This window comes from Arvicanthis niloticus, chromosome 13 (assembly GCF_011762505.2).
Source record: "Arvicanthis niloticus isolate mArvNil1 chromosome 13, mArvNil1.pat.X, whole genome shotgun sequence".
Classification (NCBI taxonomy): domain Eukaryota; kingdom Metazoa; phylum Chordata; class Mammalia; order Rodentia; family Muridae; genus Arvicanthis; species Arvicanthis niloticus.
The window spans coordinates 67,732,515-67,753,373 of record NC_047670.1 but is presented as its reverse complement, the minus strand read 5'-3'; the positions used below and the strand labels follow the sequence as shown (position 1 = coordinate 67,753,373).

At 40.1% G+C, this 20,859-nt stretch overlaps 1 protein-coding gene and 1 long non-coding RNA gene across 2 annotated transcripts in view; both read left to right on the top strand.

Annotated features, from left to right (window-relative positions):
• Yaf2 (YY1 associated factor 2) overlaps nucleotides 1-20,859 on the top strand; it is a 55,668-nt gene that overhangs the window by 1,279 nt on the left and 33,530 nt on the right. The gene's annotated exons all lie outside the window — the stretch shown is intronic.
• On the top strand, nucleotides 1,021-19,313 carry LOC143434145 (uncharacterized). Its single transcript, XR_013103425.1, has 3 exons — nucleotides 1,021-1,148; nucleotides 18,871-19,097; nucleotides 19,197-19,313. It is a non-coding gene; the product is annotated as an uncharacterized LOC143434145 (long non-coding RNA).

The following is a 20,859-nucleotide window of genomic DNA, read 5'->3' as shown; positions in this document are numbered from 1 at the left end:
AGGAAATTCAAACTCAGTGGCGTTTTTGATCTGTCCTCACTTGGTCATAGTTCCTTTGCAGGAAGGCAGCCTGTAAAACTACTTCTTAGAGTCCTGTGATTTGTAGCAGTATTTAAGAAAGGTGTTTATTTTGCTGCTGTGAAGCCTATTAAAATACAAATCATCACAGAACTTGGGGAATTTTCTGTTTGAAAAAGAGGGCTGGTATAATTTTGACATTCTAAGTAGTCAAAGTTATTTCTAAAAGGTTTTTCAATTCAATTTATAGAATTTTGCTGACATTGTAAGTGTAGAGACATGTCAGGATTTTATTGTTTCTACAATACTGGTTGCTTTTGACGTACCTGTCTTGTAAATCTCAATAGGTTTTTACTTCAAATTCTCATTTACATTGAATACAATATTTTCAGTATTTCTTGGTGTCTATTAAAAAGCAAAGTTTTAAATACCTTTTAAGTTCAAGGAAAGATTCTAAAAAGAGAAACTACTTGCTATTTTTGGACTCAGGTTTTAAGTGTTTTGAAAAGCACAGTGTTTATGTCTCTCTGAGGATGGAAATGGCTTAGCATGTAATATATATGTATTTGTAAATGAGCAGTATGGGGATCATTTGATTTGTGGTTTTGAGGCAGGCGTTTTGAAGTAGAGACAGTTAGTACAATCCGAATCTCTTCCACTGTATTGTGCTTTTGTTTTTTCCTTCTATTCTTTCATACTTTTAGAAGAACACTGGAATTAGAAGAGCTATTTGTTTATTTGCAGGGACAGCAAGGATTGGGGGAAGCTGGTGTCCTACTCCCAGCCAGTCTTGGGGTTAGAGGAGCCCTGAGAAGTAGAGTAGGTGGTGACACTCAGAAGAGAAGCAACAGGCTGAATCCCTGGCTCCTGGAGAAGAAGGATTGTAGTGCACAGGGGAGTTGCTCCACCACAGAAGTAGGCCTGCTTTAAAAGAGGCCTGAGGCCCACCTGGAGGCCCCTGACTTGTTTTGTTTTGTTTTTTTACCAGTATATCTGAGCTCTTGTAGATCCAATTTTTAGTGGTGGAGACATTACTTGAGGAGGACTCAGAGAAGCATTGTCATTTGGATTGAAACTGAAGAGGCTCTGGGCCACTCACCAGAAGTCTAAGGGACACTCTGTTCTTAAAAGTAAGTGTTCTGAACTGTGACCCTCTCAGCTTCCTCCTCTCTCTGAATTGTCTCTTCTGACTTTGCCCCTAAATTAACCATAGGAGGTCTGTTTTCTCTGCTGTCTGTTACATTTCCTTCTGCTTTTTCTGAAATTGAGTGACATCCATGTTTGGATGGAACAGTAGAACAGGACATTGTTAATAAGTAGATGCTGGTTACATGCAGAACGTTTCCTTATAGGAATGACAGGAAAACAAGATGAAGGACCACGGAACACAGATGGAAGGCAAGTTGGGTAGTTGGGAGACATTATTCCCCAGTTGACGTATTTATTAGCAGAGAGAATTTAAAGGGTAAGGCTGCTAAGAAGGAAAGCAGGGAGCGGGCAGCTGCAGCACACATGGATGCAGCTTGCTAATGACTTGTTTGTGTGACCACAGCCAGCATTGGGATCCCGTGGGTCAGAGCGACCTCTGAACTGAATCTGTTTCAGTTGCTAAATGTGAAGCCAAGCGTGATCTACTTTAGATGTCTGAAGCCTTTTCCTCGTCTGTCTTTATAAAAGATGGGTCATAGTGTTTCTTTGAATATTTCACTGGAATGGATGTATACTTATATACGTATACATACAAACCTGTAATTTTTAGTCAAAGCACCTGGTTCGGATGCTCTGTAGTGGAACAGATGATTACTTTCTTTGGCTGCATCTTCGGTAGGTCACGTCATTCTGCAGAATGAGGCTGTATTCATACAATGTGTGCCACAGTAAAATGCCACTGGACGTAGCTTTAGTTCCTCAGTTAATAAACTGTATCCTATAAATTTATGCCATTTTTTATCATTGAATTTCATTTTGTATTTGATGGTTTTAGTTTAAATTCAATTAATCCTTAAAAAAAAATCTATTCTCAGGGCTGGGGGTTCTTTTAAGCCATGCCTGCACCCAGCGCCACCCATGAGTTGAGGCGGCACAGACCAAGAAGATACTTTAAGGATAGTAGATTTCTATATTGAGATTTTATGAGAAACAATGATAAATGTAAAACAACCCCCCCCCCAAAAAAAGAAAAGAAACCCAGGATTCTTTTGAGCCAGCCTTGCCCTGTAGTTCAGGCTAGCCTTGAACATACAGCATTCCTCTTGGTGTAGCTTCCAGAGTGCTGGGATTACAGCTATGAGCCACCCTAGGCAGGGAGTATTTTAAAAAGCAAAAACAAAATAAAAACCAGATACAAAAACAATAAAACCATTCAGAGGTGCTGCCTAGTCTCCTGTATGGCTGGCTTTTGTTTTAAGTTCAGTAAGTATAATAATGTAAGACTAGGAAATAAACTGTTCAGAGTCATAGAAAGGGAAGTATTTAGTATTCCCTGTGAAGGTATCAATACCAGGTGATTGAATGAAGATGAGTATCTTATGTCGGAATAGACAATTATTTTCTTGCTTAATTTGGATAGCAGACAGTTATAAATAAAGGTGACGGTGCTGTTAGCTGTGGTTTTGAGCTATGATTGGAATGAGAGCTGCTAAGTTCTTCTAGTCATTCTGACATTCAAGTATAACAGGTAATGTAGTTTTTAAGGATAGGTCCTTAGGTCCCTTTGGCGAGATAAGGAAAGATGTCACAGTAGAAAAAGTGTTAGCTTTTATGGTAGGTAGGAATCTGATAACAGGTTCACAGCTCATTTGAACCACTTTAGCATTCAGCAAAGTTTCTTTAGTATCTTTGGTTACACAAAATTTGAGTTAGGTACTCACTGTAGTGAGAGGAAATTTTGTGTTTCTTTGCTCTTGGTAATGTTTTTATAGATGAGAAACACTTTGGCATACATACAGTTTTATAAGTGAGGAGCCGGGATGGTGGGTTATTGGCTAAGGGCACCAGGTGCCCTTTCAGTACCTGGTTCCATCCCCAACACTCATGTGGCAGCTCACAGCCGACAGTCCTAGGGGCTGTGATGGTCTCTTGTGGCCTCTGTCAGTAACAGGCACGTACGCATACACATAAATGAATAAATTAAAATATTCTTTATGAGATGTGCTATTATTGTATCTTTAGTGTGAGCTGAAGAGATGGCAATTCACTATTAAAATATATGTATAGTTTATAGATAGTACAGTATTATGGCTAGGAGCTGATTAATGATTACAAGTTATTTCAGTTTCTGTAAAGTAGGAATAAATTCTAAAGTACACATTTTGAAGAAACCATAACACAGCTAGTTATTACCAGGTGAAAACCTTTACAGTGTACCTGTTACCTGTCACAGTGGCTTTCTGTTTGTTAATTTGAGGTTTGGTACAGTTCATGTAGATACTAGGTATAGAAAAAAGAGAGGCAAAACAAGGACCATGTTGGTGTCTGGGCTTCCCTTTGAATCCACAGTCCTGACTCTTCATTACTTGAAGAACAGTTGTACTTGTTATTTAGGGATTGGTCTTGAGGGTTTATCCTCTGTCTTGGGTTAAAGAACTCAGGCAAGTTGATCGTTTACAGGGAAACTGTGACGGGATACATGTTCGGATGGTATCTAGTGATGATTTCAGTGTCACATGAAGAGCCTCGGGAGCTCTGAGCAGGTTTACAATAGTTGGTGATGTCCAGATTGTTCTCCTCACAGCACTGATCTGTTCTTCTCACTGCTGACCACTGTGAGCAGTGCAGAGGCAGGGGGAGGTAAAGTGTCCGTGTATGCGTCAGAGCGGAGGCACTGCTGCCAGGACTTCAGGGTACCCTTCCCTGAAGAGGCCACCCCAGTGTCACCTAAGGGGGCCTTGGGGAAACAGGACACAAGGCTGGTTTTGTTAAGTGTTTGCTCTTAGTAGTCTGATGAAACAGGAAGCACATACAGAGCACCTGTGCTGAAGCCGTGTACAGTGGGTGATGGCCACGGGGAGACATTTGTGCTGCTTTGGGCACAAGTTGAATTGTCTGTCTTCATTTTTGTGAAACATTGTTTTCACTTGAAAGGGTACCTGGAAAACCATAATTATTCAGATGTGAATCTTTCATACATTTTTTGAAAGTAAAATCAGTTAAGTCTGTCACTTCTAAGAGAAAAGTTGACAGTATTTTTTATCAGTGGTATAACTCAAGTGAAAACTATACATTTGAAAACCCATAATTACGGTAGTGAGCTTTGTGCTTCTGAACAATCACCTTGTTTTTTGTATGTACTACTTTTACTTTCTGCTTTTTCTCCATATTTTTTTTTTTTCTGGTAAGATTGGTGTTGATACCAGTGAATGTAATTTCTGATATTTTCATGACACATCTACACATTTGGAAGGTCTGTATAATTTAGTAAGCCATTATTTCCTGATAATCAATGCAGTGTGTGGTGTTAAAGAACCATGCATAGATAATCAGAGTACACAACAGAAGGTTTTTAAGGAACTGTCTTGAAAATTTAGTTGATGTGGTTTTAGGTTTTACATTGTAGCTAACTTTAAGCAATGACTATTTGGTAAGAATATCCGTAAAACTAGGAAGGGATTGAGGCGGGGTTTTAGCGATGTGTGCTTGTCGTTCTGTGTCGTTCTAGAACCTTAGAAGTAGAGGCAGGCATACTGCAAGTTTGAGGTCAGCCTGGGCTACAATGTAAGACACTGTTTTTGTAAAAAAAGAAAAAAAAAACTTTTCTTTTTTTACCATACCTGTTGGAATCTAAGTATATTTCATATTTTTGGGCCAAGGTAACATAGTGCAAAAAATTAAATGCATAAATAGGTACAACAGAATACACTTTGGTAAAATAGATTTGGGAAGCTTGCAAAAAAAGCACTGTACACAAAGTTATTGTTATTTTGGAAAATGCAGAGGTTTTCTTTCTCTTATAGGGAGTATAGGGAGTATATCATTTAACTAGTTTTAAAATGAGCTAGCAAATCTATATTACATATTCGTTTGGTCTCTGAACATGGAATGTAAGTCCTCATGGGTAGCACAGGAAGGCTCTGCCGCTGAGCTGGGATCTCACGGTTTTCATTTCTGGTTCAGTAGATGTAGATGAGAACGTATAAACAGAGGCTGGAACGACGCCTCAGAGGTTAAGAGGACTGGCTGCTCTTCCAGAGGATCATGGTTCAGTTCCTAGAACTTGCACGGCTGCTTATGGCTGTCCATATCCCCTGTCATATCACCATATCAGGGTGATGTGAAGACTTTTCTGACCTCCTTGGGCATTGCATGCATATGGTGCACATACACACACACAGGCCAACACTCTTATACATACAATAAAAATAAATTTAAATCTTTACAAAAACCACATAGGCATAGCATTTAAGACATGAAGAGATCCTGAGACCAAAAACTGTGAACTGCTAGCCTACAGTTTTACAGGCTTGGGTTTCTTTTCATAAAGTAGGTTCACTTGAACAGATACCCTTTCTCCTCCTTATTTCGTCTGATAACTGAGATAACCGATGGCCTACCTTATTGCTAAACCTTATTGACTTGATTTCAGTCTTCTTCCAGTGTCACCTTCTTGCTCTTTGTTGGTGGCTTTTGTTTTTGAATGAAAATATTCTTTCCTTGATGTCACAAATACTTTTTTCCTCATAAGTCTCTGAAATTAATTTTTATCTAGTTATATCTGACTTCTACATTCCTTCCCTTGGATGTGTCAGAACCTTCTCTCTACCTAAGCTAGACACCATCATTGTCTCAACTGACCATAATTTGCTGGGATTCTTCATGGGTTGTCTCAGGTCCTTTGTCTAGTTTCTGTAGTTACAGTTCATAATCCTGTGCCATTTCTTTCCAGATATATTAGACTGATTGCTCTCTTTCTCAAAATTCTGCATACATCTTTTAAACATCCTACATAATATTGGTCCTTGTATGTTTAAAAAACGTGGTTTCTGAGTAAATGGTGAGCGTCAAAGCATGGTGCTTAGGCCTTCTGGCCTGTCCCTGGGCAGTACTGTCTCTGTGTGCCTCAGAGAGGGAGGCAGAGGCGGACTGAGAAACAGCTCTGCCCCACACCATCTTGTGAACCAGTAAGTTTAATTGGGGTTACTTAGAAGAGGAGCTCGCACCACCCAAGAAGAGTCCTTCCTTCTGCCAGTTGTTTGTGTATTTCCATAGAGGAGAAGGGGTGACTCGTGCACCTTCTTACACACCTGTACTTCTCTCCTTGCAGTTGAGAAATGTCTTGTGCAGCCACACTGACTTCAGGATGGCAGTGGCTGGAGAATAGGGTTCCTCAACATTCTAGTCTGTTTTCTGGCTCGTTTTCATTTCCCGTGGTCCTTTTTCCCACATGATCTCTGAGCCTTGATGTACTATTATTTTGTCTTGTTTAGGGCAGAGCACTGTGCTGTTGTCCATGGTAAGAGTCACTTGTCCTTGGCACTTTGACTGGCTATGAGTCTGAAGTCATCACTGACGCTATAAAATGAAGCTTGTTTGGACAAAACCACCAACAGTAATGACCCAGGGGAATAAACATAGAAGGTAGTTTGATAGGTTTCACTGAGTGGATATGGTGGAGAACAGTGTTCCTCAACATCCGTCTAGTCATCCAGCCTCATAACCGTTTAGCAAAAGACACAGCAATAACATCTCCAGCATTCTCTGTGACCTCCCCAGCCTCCGGCCGTGTCCTGCCTAGTAAGTGATTTCAATCCTTCCAGTGGTTCCTTCCAGTGGACCAGGTCTCGGAAGGTAGTTGAGTATACTCATACCAGTCATGGTATGATTGTGCCACCAGTGGGCACATCTTGCCTGGTATACTGATGGCTTTAACATGAAGGGTCCATGTTGAGTAAGACCGTTGGCAACAGTTCTTCATCAGCCTTCATACTCTTTCTTTACTACAAACAGTAGCTAGTAGGAAGTAGGCTTTGAACTAGCTTCGTCTCATTTCTCCATGGCCTGGAACCACAGTTTATTGAGTAGCCATAAGGCTTCTAGAAGAGGTTTTGTTTTGTTTCTGTTTTGTTTTTGTTTTTTTCCTATCCATTTAGTGTCCCTTCATGTAATTTTTTTAAACTATTGTTTTAATATTTATAGGCACAAGTAGTTGTAGGATTTTTTTTTTGTAATCCTTTTGACTGTTATTGGCACCTAACCTAGCCATAAACTCAAGAATTTCATAGTATCCCTGGCCCATGCACTTCATGTGAATCGATTTTCTTATTTGACATTCAGAGGTTAGCTTTATGTAACTGAGGTGAGGCAAGTGCCAGTGGGTCTTCCGAACTAAGAATGTTCACACTAGGAAGAAAGCATTGGCAGCAGGGTCCAGTCAGCAGGAACCACCCCATCACTCCCATGTTTGTCTGTAACCTACAGTCATGGCCATGCATCCCTAACTTTCATCCCTGTCTGCTTTTCAGTTGCTGAGAAAACTGACCTAAAGCAGCTTGGGAGGAAAGGGATTACTGTGCCTCACTGTCATAGTCGATCATTGAGGGAGGTAGGAGCTGCAGCTTGGAAGATTGCTGCTTACTGTCTGGTTCCCTCAGTCTTGCTTTGCTATTTTCCTTCTATAACCAGGACCTCTGCCCAGGAATGGCTGGCACTGTCCACTGTAAGAAAATATCTTACCGACTTGTCCAACAGGCCAGTCTGATAGAGGCAAGTCCTTACTTGAAGTTCCCTTCCTCCAGGTGTATCTGGTTGGCTCCTGAAGCTGACTGACTTTTCCCATTCCCATGCCCAGAGGCTGGGTAGGGCTGGCTCTAGTGCCTCAGGAGCTGTGCTTTTGCTCGTCACCAAGGCTCTAAGTAGGTCTGCTGGCAGTTGCTTTCTCATTGGCTACACCTAACTGTCAAAAGGTCCCAAGCTGAGAGAACAGTTTGTGTTCCCTGAGGGTGGAGGTAAGGGTGGGGTACATAGAATACTCTGGGGATACTTGCCCACCCCTGGGACAAGCTTAATCTATTTTGTAGATAAATCTTACTTATTCTTTATGCCTTCATTAAAGCTCTCCAGGGGCTCACAAGTATACAATTTGGTTACGGGCACTTCCCCTAAAAACTAGCGCAACACAAATTGTGCCATATATGCTTTTGAGAGGCACTCACATGGTGTTTACAAACATCTACAACTCAATTCTAGGGAATCTGATGTCTTTTTCCCATCTTTCCTGGCACTAAACCCTCACATGTTGCACATACATGCACACAGGCAAAACATGCAGCATAAGTAGTAAGCAGTGGTGGCCACTGAACAGGGAGACAGTTGAACAGCTTCTCGCCAGGCTTGTTTTTACTGACCGTTAGTGGTTCTGGCAGTAGGAATTCACAAAGCATTTCTACTACTCATTAGTACTTTACTGCGATCACAGTCTGTTCTTATGTAGCCTTCCATTTGTCAGTCTTCCCTGCTTGGCTGGGAAGGAGGAGTGACCATTTTAGTCACAGTATCAGATCCAGAGCTGCAGCCAAGCTGTCTGACTGCTGCTTGGTCGGCTTATTCTTTCTTCTCTGGGAGAGAGTTTCTAAAAGCAGAGTGCTAAGACACTGCTTGTTTCTCTTGTCTCTGGGATTGGCTAGAGAGCCCTTACACTTGGTGGGAATGTTAATGAACGGTCATTCGAGGATTTCAGCCCAAGCTTTCATCTGGCTCCGTGAACCTTTGGTTTCAAAACCATATTTTCTCTTCAATTATTCCATTTAAAGCTTGCAATGAAATGTTATATTATTGTGGTTTTTAAGTAAAGTATTCACTTAATCAAGTATTTGTTGAATATCTACAGTGTTTGATTCTTAGATCTTTACTCTTTGTGTTGTTATGTCAACTGTTCTGTGACTGACAGTCATCTGCTTTGAAAGATTCTGTAGACATTTGATAATATTGTTTGTTTTAGATAATTGTAGCACTAGAATTTTAGGAGTTGGAGGGAATCTTTAAAGAACCTCCAGAATGCATGCTCATTTCCTGATTGCTAGATACCCTAAGAGGGCTTAGGCAGGCTGCAGAGTGAAGAAGACTGTTAGGAGATGTGTAGTAGGATTTCAGCATTCAGTTTCTTAAATAAATTGAGGCCACTGTTGTTTGCAGGCCCCTTTGGGATTTCAGCTACATTTGGAAGAGTTTTGTGGTGTCGTCCTAAAGAAGTAAGAGGGAGTGTTTGGAATCTGCTAGAATGAGGTCTTTACTGTTTCTGTGTCCTTGTGCTGTTTGTCTTTGGACTTGAGGCTCTAGTCTAATATGTTGGTGGTGACAGCGATGGCAAGGCCAATAGCTAGTTAGGAGATTACGTGTCTGGAGGTCTAGGACCATTTCTGTCTACCTGAGGGAGGATTTAAACTTTCTACCAAGCATTTAAGAATTTCTTGTAATTTCTTCATACCTAGATGTAGCTATACATCTTGTTAACATCTAACATAAAACATACTTGCTATAAATAGGAACTAAAGAGCAGCACCTGAAGGAACATGTCTGTAACACTAGCATGTGGGAAGCTGAGGGAGGAGGGGTGTCTGGACCAATCACAGCCATTTATTTTAGATAAATCGCGATCACTGTTTTGGGCTATGTCAGTGCATGACACATACTACTTTCTGTTCGTTTGTTCGTTTGTTTCTGATTTTCAAGACAGGGTTTCTCTGTGTAGGCCTGCCTCTCACTTTGTAAACTTGTAGAGCAGTCTGGCCTCAAACTCAGAGATCTGCCTATCCCTGCCTCTCAGAGTGCTGAGATTAAAGGCCTGTGCTCACATAGGACATTCTTGCCTCTTAGCAGAAGTCTTAGCAGGTCTTCTAAACCAGCAGGGGAGGGCTCCAGCTGTGTCCAAGGTGAAAATAGTTGCAGGCTGTTAAGAGGCCTTTGAGACTTTTGTATAGCATGCATAATTTTTAAAATTTTTTTTACATGTCTTCAGTAAAATAATGAAAAGTCAAACGTAGAGAACTTGAAACGTAGAGTTCTCTGCAGTAAGCTGTATGGTATTTATAAAGTGTAGACTCTGGAGCGCTCCTCTTGTATTTGAATATGTACTGGCTGGTTCTGTGTGCCAACTTGACACAAGCTAGAGTCATCAGAAAGGAAGGAGCCTCAGTTGAAGAAATGCCTCCATGAGATCCAGCTGTAAGGCATTTTCTCAAGTAGTGATGAATGGGGGACTGTTAACTCATTGTGGGTGGGTGGGTGGTGCTGTCCCTGGGCTGGTAGTCTTGGGTTCTATAAGAAAGCAGGCTGAGCAAGCCAGGAGAAGCAAGCCAGTAAGTAACATCCCTCCATGGCCTTGCATCAGCTCCTACTTCCTGACCTGCTTGAGTTCCAGTCCTAACTTCCTTTGGTGATGAGCAGTAATATAGACGTGTAAGCTGAACAAACCCTTTCCTCCTCAACTTGCTTTTTGGTCATGATGTTTGTAGCCATAGAAACCTTAACTGAGACAGAATGGCTTTGTTTGCTTGCTTTTTTGTTTGTTTTTTTCTGTTGCAAACTTTGTTTTTTGTTTCTTTTTTTTGTTTGTTTGTTTTTGTTTTTTCTAGACAGGGTTTCTCTGTGTAGCCCTGGCTGTCCTGGAACTCACTCTGTAGACCAGGCTGGCCTCGAACTCAGAAATCCACCTGCCTCTGCCTCCCAAGTGCTGAGATTAAAGGCGTGTGCCACCACTGCCTGGCTGTTGCAAACTTTCTGATATGCTTTTATTTTACCATTTTCTGGCTTTTGAGTATTAGTTCTTTCCATTTTTAAAATGGAGATTATAAAAATACTTTTCTCACTGTTTTAAATGAAAGAATGATGATAAAGGTTTTAGTACAGAGCCTGTTCTAAAAAGTGTTAGCTAAAACAATCAAATATGTAAGTGCTGATACAGTAATAGTCTTGAAAATAAAATATTTGGATTCCAGTGTGCTTACCCATAATATCAGAACATAAAAGAGTAAGTAGTTTCTTATATAGTCATCCTTCATAAATTGCTTCAGCCATGTTTTTTAATCTACCTACCCTCTTCCTTTACTCAATACCTCCTCTTCTCTTTCCTCCTACTTGTGTGTGTATAGGGGAGGAATGAACATGAATGGATTTAAAAATATATGAATAAATGAAATTTCTGGTGTTCTGATGTCGATTGCCATATACATATCTTGACCAGAAGAGTAAATTTAACATTTTACTATCTAAGAAGTATTCCAGTAGTGTAGGATGTTAAGCAGTGTGTGCTGAAGTATTAATAAACAACTAATCTGAAAGCATTCTATGCTAAAGTGATGGTTGTGTTTTGGAAGGATGTTGGTTTTGTTTCACTATGTCTTCCTAAAGTGTTTTCTTCTTAAGGAAATCATTGGTCCGAGAGTCACATCTTGGTGTAAATTGGCAGCTTGCCATTGACTCCACCTGGCCTTCTAGTGACGAGTGGGGTGATAGCTGGGAAGAGTGATGGGTGCAGTATGTGTTGTCATCAGTGATTTCGAGTGTTGCTGGAGATTCTCACTGCCTGCCTGCACCTTACAGAGGGACTGAGAATTGAACTGTGGAGGCCTTTGTTAGCGATCTGATTCCAACAGCTCCTGGTTTCCACTTATTTTCCCTCTTTCTTTCTTTCTTTTTCTCTTTTATTCTCTCTTTCTTCCTTTTTTTTTTTTTTTTTTTAAAGATTTACTTATTTATTTTATGTATGTAAGTACACTGCAGCTGTCCTCAGACACACCAGAAGAGGGCATCAGATCCCATTACAGATGGTTGTGAGCCACCATGTGGTTGCTGGGAATTGAACTCAGGACCCCTGGAAGAGCAGTCAGTGCTTATAACTGCTGAGCCATCTCTCTAGCCCTTCCACTTATTTTCCAAGGAACATTTATTTCATTTCACTTTGAGTTACATGGGGTACATCTTATTTCCCCATTTTACTGGATAAAATAATTTAATTTTCTGTGATTTTATTTTTAAGCATTTAATAAATATTTTCTTTTACCATCAATAGCATGTATGATTAGAACCACAGCCAGTAGTGTTTTATTCTAACTTAATCACACTTGTTGGTTGAATCCTAACTACAGAGGACCATTTAGGAGAAGTAATTGCAGCAATCCAGGAAGAGTTGGTCGTGGTATGATGAACACAGGCACTGACAGTGCAGAGGGAAGTGAATGGTTTTTTTTTTTTTTTTTTTGGTTTTTCGAGACAGGGTTTCTCTGTGTAGCCCTGGCTGTCCTGGAACTCTGTAGACCAGGCTGGCCTCCAACTCAGAAATCCACCTGCCTCTGCCTCCCAAGTGCTGGGATTAAAGGCATGGGCCACCACTGCCCGGCTTTCTCTTTTTCTTTTCTTTTCTTTTTTTTTTTTTTTTTTTTAATGGATTTTAGGATGTTCAGCAGAAAATTTATAGGACTTGATTGTTAATTAGATATGGTTATGGGGACAGAAAATTGGGTTATATGGAAGAAGGATTCCCAAATGGAGTCTGGCTTACTTATGTGATTGGATAAGTAGACTCTTTGATGGTAAGTGTCAGGAAGGCAATAGTTTACTTTTAGCTTTGTTAAACCCTAGCTATCCAGAGTCAGTTTGAAAGGTAGATCTGCAGTGCTCTGGGTATGTGGTGAAGGCTCAGGGCAGAGGAGCCGTTAGTACATTGTACTTGCTGGCATGCAGGACTAAGTGGAAGCCAGGAAGTGGGTGAGGACGATGAGAGGGAGTGACTGCAGAGATGAGGAGAGAGCCTTCAGAAGACCTTGGAGAGCAGTGCTGGTTGTCTCCCTCCAGAGCTAGCAGTGAGCATTCAGGAACAAAGATGCACAGAAAAGTTGGAGGGAACACGAAGGAGGAAGCAGCACTGGGGAATGTGAGGTGTTGCAGAAGCAGGGTGAAGTGCTTTCCCTGACGGTCCATGTCGTGAACACATATGCAACATTTGGTTACCACTTCAAGGGCAACATTTGCTTTCATAGCTATACAATTATTTGTATTTTAAATTTTAAAGAATAATACTGCATTTTGCTTGTCCTCAGTTTTTCATGATAATTGCAACAATTTTGAATTGTATCTATAAGTTTAAATAAGGGAGATTAATATTAATAGGTAGAAAGATGAATAAATTATGTTATTAGCTAGCTTTAATGCCTAAAGAAGAATGCTATAATTATTTAGTATTATTTATTATTCAACTTTTTTGGAGGAGGAATAAATTTATACATTTAAATGTAGGTTTTACTTACAGTTATGGAGTGTAATGTAATGAATGTTCCTAGAACTTTGGGTGGATACTGGTGTCAAATAGTTTTTTTTAATTGTAAAAAAGTATCACTTTGAGAATATGGATAATTGTGGGCTAGAGAGATGGCTCAGCAGTTAGGAGCACTGACTGCTCTTCCAGAAGTCCTGAATTCTATTCCCAGCAACCACATGATGGCTCAGAATACACACACACACACACACACACACACACATACACACACACAGAGAGAGAGAGAGAGAGAAAATATGGACAGTTGCATAGCTAATTGTGAGTGAGCATATGTGGCTTGAGGAGGCTCCTCTGTCTTTTCTTTTTAGGAGGAGGACTCGTAGGACTCTGTTGGCCAGCTCACCAAACAGATGAGTACACTGTTTCTAAGTCTGTAGAGTTCTAGGCATCCCTGAAGGACAGTGGGTCAGATTCATGTTCTGTGTGAGGAACCGTTGCTTGGAGCATGAGCCACACAGAAATCACCTAAGACTTGAGCTGTGAGGATCAGTGAGCTGCTGCTGGCATCTGAACATGCTTCCGTCTGAAACGCTGTTGTGAGCTGCTGCTGTCCATGGAAGCAGAGTTGGAGAGAAGGATAGCCTTATTCTCACAGGACCTAAGCTAAAGCAGGCATAGGTAAGATGGCAGGGGCAGTATTTGAAATATAAAGACAGGTGAGGAACCATCTCTTGTGGAGCTAACTTTTTAAAATTTTTTTAAAGTGTTGTGTATTGAGCCCAGACCTTGAATAAAATGGGTAAATTCTCTGCAAATGAATTAAACTCTTAGTCTTATGAGCACTTTTATTGCATTTGTGTATTTATTTGTCTCTGTGTAGGGTTTAGAGAATAACTTTTTAGACTTTTTCTATTAGGTGGGTTCTTGGGATGAAATTCACATTAGACTTAGCAGTAAACACCTTCACTTAGCCATCTATGAAGTTTTTATATATACTTTTCAAGTAAGAGTGCACTTACTTTAAACTTGAATGATTAGAATTAAACCTGGTAAAATGTAAAAGAGGAATTATTACTGAAATGTTGCTTATTGGTAATAAAGAAGGACTAACTTCTCTTTTAAAGGAAGCAAAAAGGTGCTCAGAGCTACACTTTAGTTGTCATAGTGACTAGAACTGTTAACTTCAGGCTATATTGAATTCATGTTAGAAAAATTTGCCATTGTTTTATAAAGTCAGTTTTACACAGAAAGTACACAGTTGTACTTTGGAGGTTATTATTTAGAGTTGAATTGAAGGTGCTGGAGAGGACGGCCCAGTGGTTAAGAGCACTTGTTGCTCGATTTCCATCACCCCATGACCCCTCTTGTCTCTGTGTAACCCGAGTTTCAGTTATCCAGCATCCTCTTTTGACGGCCACAGACTCCGGGCACAGCACCAGTGCGCCAAAAGTAAAAATCAATCAGGAAAAAGTCTTGACTTGAAGAATGTTGCAGGACTGTAAGCTGTAGTTAAAGTAATTTAAACCCTGTGACTGCTGTTTGTCTCCTCTCTCTTGTTACAAAGCTGCAGTCAGGTTTTCAGTTGAGTTGCAGCCACTTCAGGGCCGCCACAGTTTACAGTCAGAACTTTCAGTCCATTATGGAAACCCAGGATTTAAGGAATGCAGGTTGCTGAGGGCAGAGCAGGACTTCTGGAGGACTGGAGCTCACCATCACTTGTAACAAGTTGCTTATGACTTAGCTGTGAAGCGGCACTCAAGACAGCGGTCATACACTGACCTCATATTTTCACTTCAGAATTGGTTGGCAGCTGCCATTTTAAGATCTTGTCTTATAAATTAGACATTGGGATATAGAAATAATGCACAACAATGTTCTGGCAAAATTTAATGTCTGGGTAGTTTCTATTACTAAGGCAAATCTAATATAATGTATTATAGTTGTGTATTAGAACGATATTGATCGTGGCTTATGGAGTTAAAATGTGAATATTCAGAGTGTGTGTATGTGTACGATGGGGGTGGGGAGAATAAAAAAGACAACTAGAGGTGAAATCCAAGGCCTCACAGAGTGGACAAGCGCCTTAACAGTGAGTTATACCTGCTACCTTTATCCTACCCACCTTCTTATTTTGACTGCTGGGCTTTGAACTTAGGATTTTTTGCATGTTAGGCAAGTACTCTATAGTGGAGCTTCTTATGCCCCCAACCCCACTCTCTTTTTCAGATAGCATCTTACCATATGGCTGGAAAGCCCAGAATGACTTTAAACACATTGTAAGGCTCAGAGTGGCCTCAAACTAATGGTGATTCTTCTGCCTAGGCCTCAGAAGTGCTGAGATTTCAGGTAAAAATACCATGCCTGGATTTTATGTTATTTGAGATAGTTTATTTATCTAGTCCAAGTGGCTAAAACAAAGGATCCTCCTGCTTCTTGATTATTGGGATAATTTCAGTGCGCTTCACCATGTCCAGCTAGCTACCACATTCCATTTTTCTGTTGTTGTTTTTTTTTCTCTTTCTTTCTGAGACAGAGACTATGTAGCTGGGGATGTCCTGAAACTCCTTTGTAGACCAGGCTGCCCTTGAATTTATAGAGATTGACCTACCTGGCTTTAGCCTCTTAATTTTCTCATTTTAATCTAGGTGTTTCTTTTGTTTGTTTGTTTGTTTTTTTGTTCAGACTGATTCTGTGAGGTGACTTTTACTGATGAAATGTTTGGTTCTGTTTTGAATACTGAGAAGTAACTTTTGGGTGATGCATATTATAATCTTAGAGTTTCAAGACACTATTTTTGAGCAGACCATCATGACCTCTGGAATTAAAAATAAAATCTGCGTGAAGGCATATAGCTCAGTGGTAGAACATTTGCCTAACATGTGTGAGGTTTTGGTTCAAGTCCTATTGCCACACACAGAACTAAGCCATTTTACTTGAGTTTATGCAGCAACAACAATATGTAGCTTTCACTGCCAAATGCAAGTTAGCCTGTTTGTTATATTAAAATATTTTGAATGTGCTTAATGCTCTTATTTTTAAACTGAATTTAATTATATTTTAAGTTTAGAAGACATATCTAAGTGGAGGCAATATTTGCTTTAAATAAAAATTGGATATTGCTTTATTTGGAATGATGTCTTTTAGCTCTAAAATGTTTAGACAATTGCTCCTGTAATCCGTATAAATACATGTGAATTCTTAGTGCAGTGTGCTCCCTATTCTTCAGTGACTTGATGGTAAGGTAGAGTGTAACTAAAGTATCGATTTAGATGACTCTTAAAAATATTAATCTGAGTTTAGTGTGGCAGTATATGCTTTTAATCCCAGCACTTGGGAGGCGGAGGCAGATGGATCTCTTGAGTGGGGCCAGCCTGGTCTACAGAGCCCCAGGATATCCAGGGCTATACAGAGAAGCCCTGTCTCAAACAAACTAAAAGCAAACAACAACAACCCTAATCTGTTGATTACACTTCAAAATGGAGATCTGCTGTCTGTTTCAATAACAAATATATGAAGGTGAGTACTTGAAAAAGAAAAGGGGCTTACTGAGTTTGGAGTTTGCTGGACTAGCTGTCTATGTCCAGCTTCTGGAAAGAGCACAGTCCGTCTGATGGAGCAGGCGCAGAGCAGGCCACATGACAAGTCAGGGAAGAAAGCCCAGCAAGCTCAGACTTCCTGCTTTGATAAGAGCCTCCCTTGTCCCAGTTCCCTAGGCTGATGTGTGAATGTTCCACAGTACTCAGTGTCACTGCAGTGAAGACAGACACTCAGACCACAACCAAGCTGTGGCACTCTAGTACACCCTGTGGCTCTAGCACCCAGTTTGAATGAATTAGTCACTTAAAAATGAAGTCATTCTTGATTGTTACACTTTAGCCTTAGAAAATGGATATAATTTACCCAGAGAAATGTGCGTGATAAAATAAAATGTGAATCTAGAAAAAATTTTAACAAGCTACTAAGAGACTTTGATATTTGTGCTATGTACTAGATATGTGATAACAACATTGAAATACAAGATTCTCATATTCTAAATTTGTTTCTGTGGAGAAACGATATTATATTACTTTAGTCTTACTTAATTTTATAGGTGAGACAGGAAACATAAAAACTTTCTTTAGTTTATTTCCGTGGAATGAAGAGTGGAGCCACAAGGATCTAGGTGGGCTGGTGTAGGTAGCTCAGCTGTTAGAGGCCTTGCTTAGCATTCGTGAAGCCCTAGGTTCAGTCCCCACATGGCATATACTGGGACTGATGGTGACACATACCCATAATTCCAGCATTTTGGAGGTGAAGGCAGGAGAATCAGAAGTTCAAGTCTAGCTTGGGCTATATGAAACCTTGTTTCAAAAAGAAACTTTAGAAAGATCTGGAAGGTAGGGGATGGATGTTTAACAGTTCAATGGTAAAGGTACAGAAGTGCATCTATATTTAGTGCTACTAGGGCAGGACTTGAAGCCATCACTGCAAGTTGGGAATACATGTGTGAGGTAAAGGCACTAGGATGTCCTGTGTACATTGAGGAGGAGGTAACAGTCTGCCTGGGGTTTCTTTCCTTTGTGTTTGCAGGTGTACATGGACTTAAGTGTCATTTCTTTCTCCCTCAATCCTGTCCTTCCTCCCTGCCTGACTTTCTGGAGGTGAGGAACAACTCAGGACAAGCACATTAGCACTGAGCTAAATCCCCAGCACTAACCCTTTCCTGGAGTCAGTGTCTCTCTTTTGCCTGGTGCTTTCCAAGTAAGCTAGGGTGGCTGCCATCAGACCTCAGGAATCCGCCTGTCTCTGCCTCCCTGCTACCAGCACCACAAGCGTGAACCACAACAGTTAGCTTTTAAATGTTGAGACTCAGTCTCTGTATCATTGATGTCCTGGAGCTGGCTGTGTAAATTAGGCTGGCCATCAATTTACACAGATCCATCTGACACTGCCTCCAAAGTCCTGGCATTAAAGGTGTGGACCACCCTACAGCAACAACCAGCTTTTTTATATGGATTGTACAGTCCTTATACTTGTAAAGCAAGCATGGTACTTAACTAAGCCATCTCCCCAGGCCTCTCTTTTTCCTTTTGATTATAATTTTTCTTTAAATGACAGTCATGTTGGTACAAGTATTTAAGGACAAAAAATAATTAATATTTTTCAGTGACTGGAGTGTTTTTCTACTTGATAATAGGTACTAGTAGTAATTTTAAAGACTTACCGACTTTTAATGTGAAATCTAATGTTTGCTAGCCTACCATGTTAGTTGTATTAAGTTTAGTATAAAATTTACAGGGTTGGAGAGATGGCTCAGTCAGTGATCACTAGCTGCTCTTCCAAAGGACCTGGCTCAAATCCCAGCACCCACATGGCAGCTCACAACAGTCTGTATTTCCAGTTCCAGGGGATATCATACCTCCCACAGATAAATATGGAGGCAAAACACCAATGTAAATAAAATAAAAAATATTAAAAAAATTATATGGTGGCCTGACAATCCTGAGAAATGGCAGATTTTGATCAACTTTATTGTTATACTAATATTACAAAATGATGATATTTAAGTGAAATGAAAGTTTTAGAGTTAATTTTTGTTGTTAAAAGATATCTGCCATTGGGCTGAAGAGATGGCTCAGTGGTTAAGAGCACCTGCTTCTCTTCCATAGGTCCTGAGTTCAATTCCCAGCAACCACATGTTGGCTCACAACCATCTGTAATGGGACCCAATGCCATCTTTTGATGTGTCTGAAGAGAGCAACACTGTACTTATATACAATAAATAAATAAATAATCTTAAAAATACATCTGCTATTATAGTGGACATTTACAAATGAAATCTGAATCTTCCTTGTATTTCTGTATGTCAACCACATATTTATCCATTTTTATTTTGGTGAGTACATGTTTAGCTTTGTGATGCATCTGTTTCTCCTGTAGCACTACCTGAGTTAATAATCTCAAGTAAAATTAAATAATCTTCTTATTCTGATAGAGAAGAAAAAAACTGGATCACTTACCAGTAACTGGAGTTCTCCTATTGGGTAATCTCCACAGATCCACATTCTCTGAAGCTATTGTGAATGCCTTGAGGACCAAGGGACCGTTGTGATCCCCTCTCAGGAAGGTAAGTGAGTGCCTGCAGCATGTCTCTAGCCTCCTAAACCCACCCAGCTTTCCTCCGTATGCTTCCGTGCTGCATGCCCTCAGCTCCCGTGGATGTGCTTCCTGAGGATCCTCGGGCTGGACGGAAGCCAGGGGTGGATCTGTGAGGGAAAAGACCCAATAGGATAGCTCACGTTACTGGTAAGTAAGCTGGTTTTCACAAATGAGATGTTTTTCTCTCAAATTTCTTCTCTTTAGGAAAGTCATAGAAAGGGAGTTGTTTTGTATAACTTTTTTGAGGGGGGGAGTCATAAAAGCTATTATGGATAATATAGCAAACTATTAATAGATATATGCATAGGTATGATAATGGTTCTAAAGAAATGTTATTTAGTACAACTTTCTAAAAATTACATGTTTTAAGTTAATAGTGTAATAATTATAAAGTATAACAGGAAAGCTACATGTTGAATTATTTTATGAATTTATTTACAGTATTGCTTTAAGTGAAATACTTGAATTGTAAATTTTTACACATACCAAATTTGGTCAGATTACTTTGGCACAGTATTCTGAACAGTAATAGTAGCTTTGTTTGTTTGTTTGAGACGGGTGCTCACTATGTAGACCAGGCTGACCTTTGATGTGTCTGTCTCTCAGGTGCTAAGATTTAAGTTTGTGCCCCCATGGCTGGCATTTGGTTTTAATCAACTTGCAGTTGCCTCTTTCCTTTCTTTCTTAACTTTGTACACAGCAAGCATTCTCTGAGCTACATTTCTGATCTGGCTAGAATTTTTAAAAAAGAGGGTTTTAGCTTTATTCTTTGTTGTTGAAACTGGTTCTTAGATAGCTCAGGCTGGCTTCACACTCCCTGGGTAGCTGAAGCTAGCCTTGAACTCCAATCCTTCTGCTTCCACCTCCAGACTATGAGGATTACAGAGGCAACCTCCATGCCTGACTGCGTAGCATGTGTGAAGTGGCAGTTTTCAATGAGCATTTTAGTCTCATTGAAGGAGTACTTGAAGCATCGTCTTGGAAATGCTGTAGCTATTTTTCCATGGTTTGTCTGGAATTAAGATTCTTGCTGTTATGCGTACTGATTCCATAAGTTACAGGTTAGAATCCTGTCTGTTTTCCATCTGTCAGTCTGTCTCCCCTCCTCCTTCCTCTCTCCTTCTTTCCCTCTTCCCCTCCCCTTTTCTCTAGATTGCTAGCTCAAACCCAAACCTGAAGCTTCCCAAGGAAGTACTCTACTACTGAGTTACGGTACCTACAACTACTTTCTCATTTTTGGTTTCTTTTGTTCTATTACCAGATCACTGTTCTTCAAGGGCAGTTTTAGCATAGCGACCTGAGTCATACACTTCTATAGCTGTTTCATAAATTTTCATTTATCTCTGAGTATTTAAAGCTGTTGTATTCCATTTTAATTCTCTTCATATAGTCTTAATGTCTTCAATTTGAAACTTTGCTCTTTGTTTTCATTTAGATAGTTTAAGGCTTGACTGTTACTTTGCCATTTTCTTGGAATGACTTCCCCGTTCTTCTTTCTG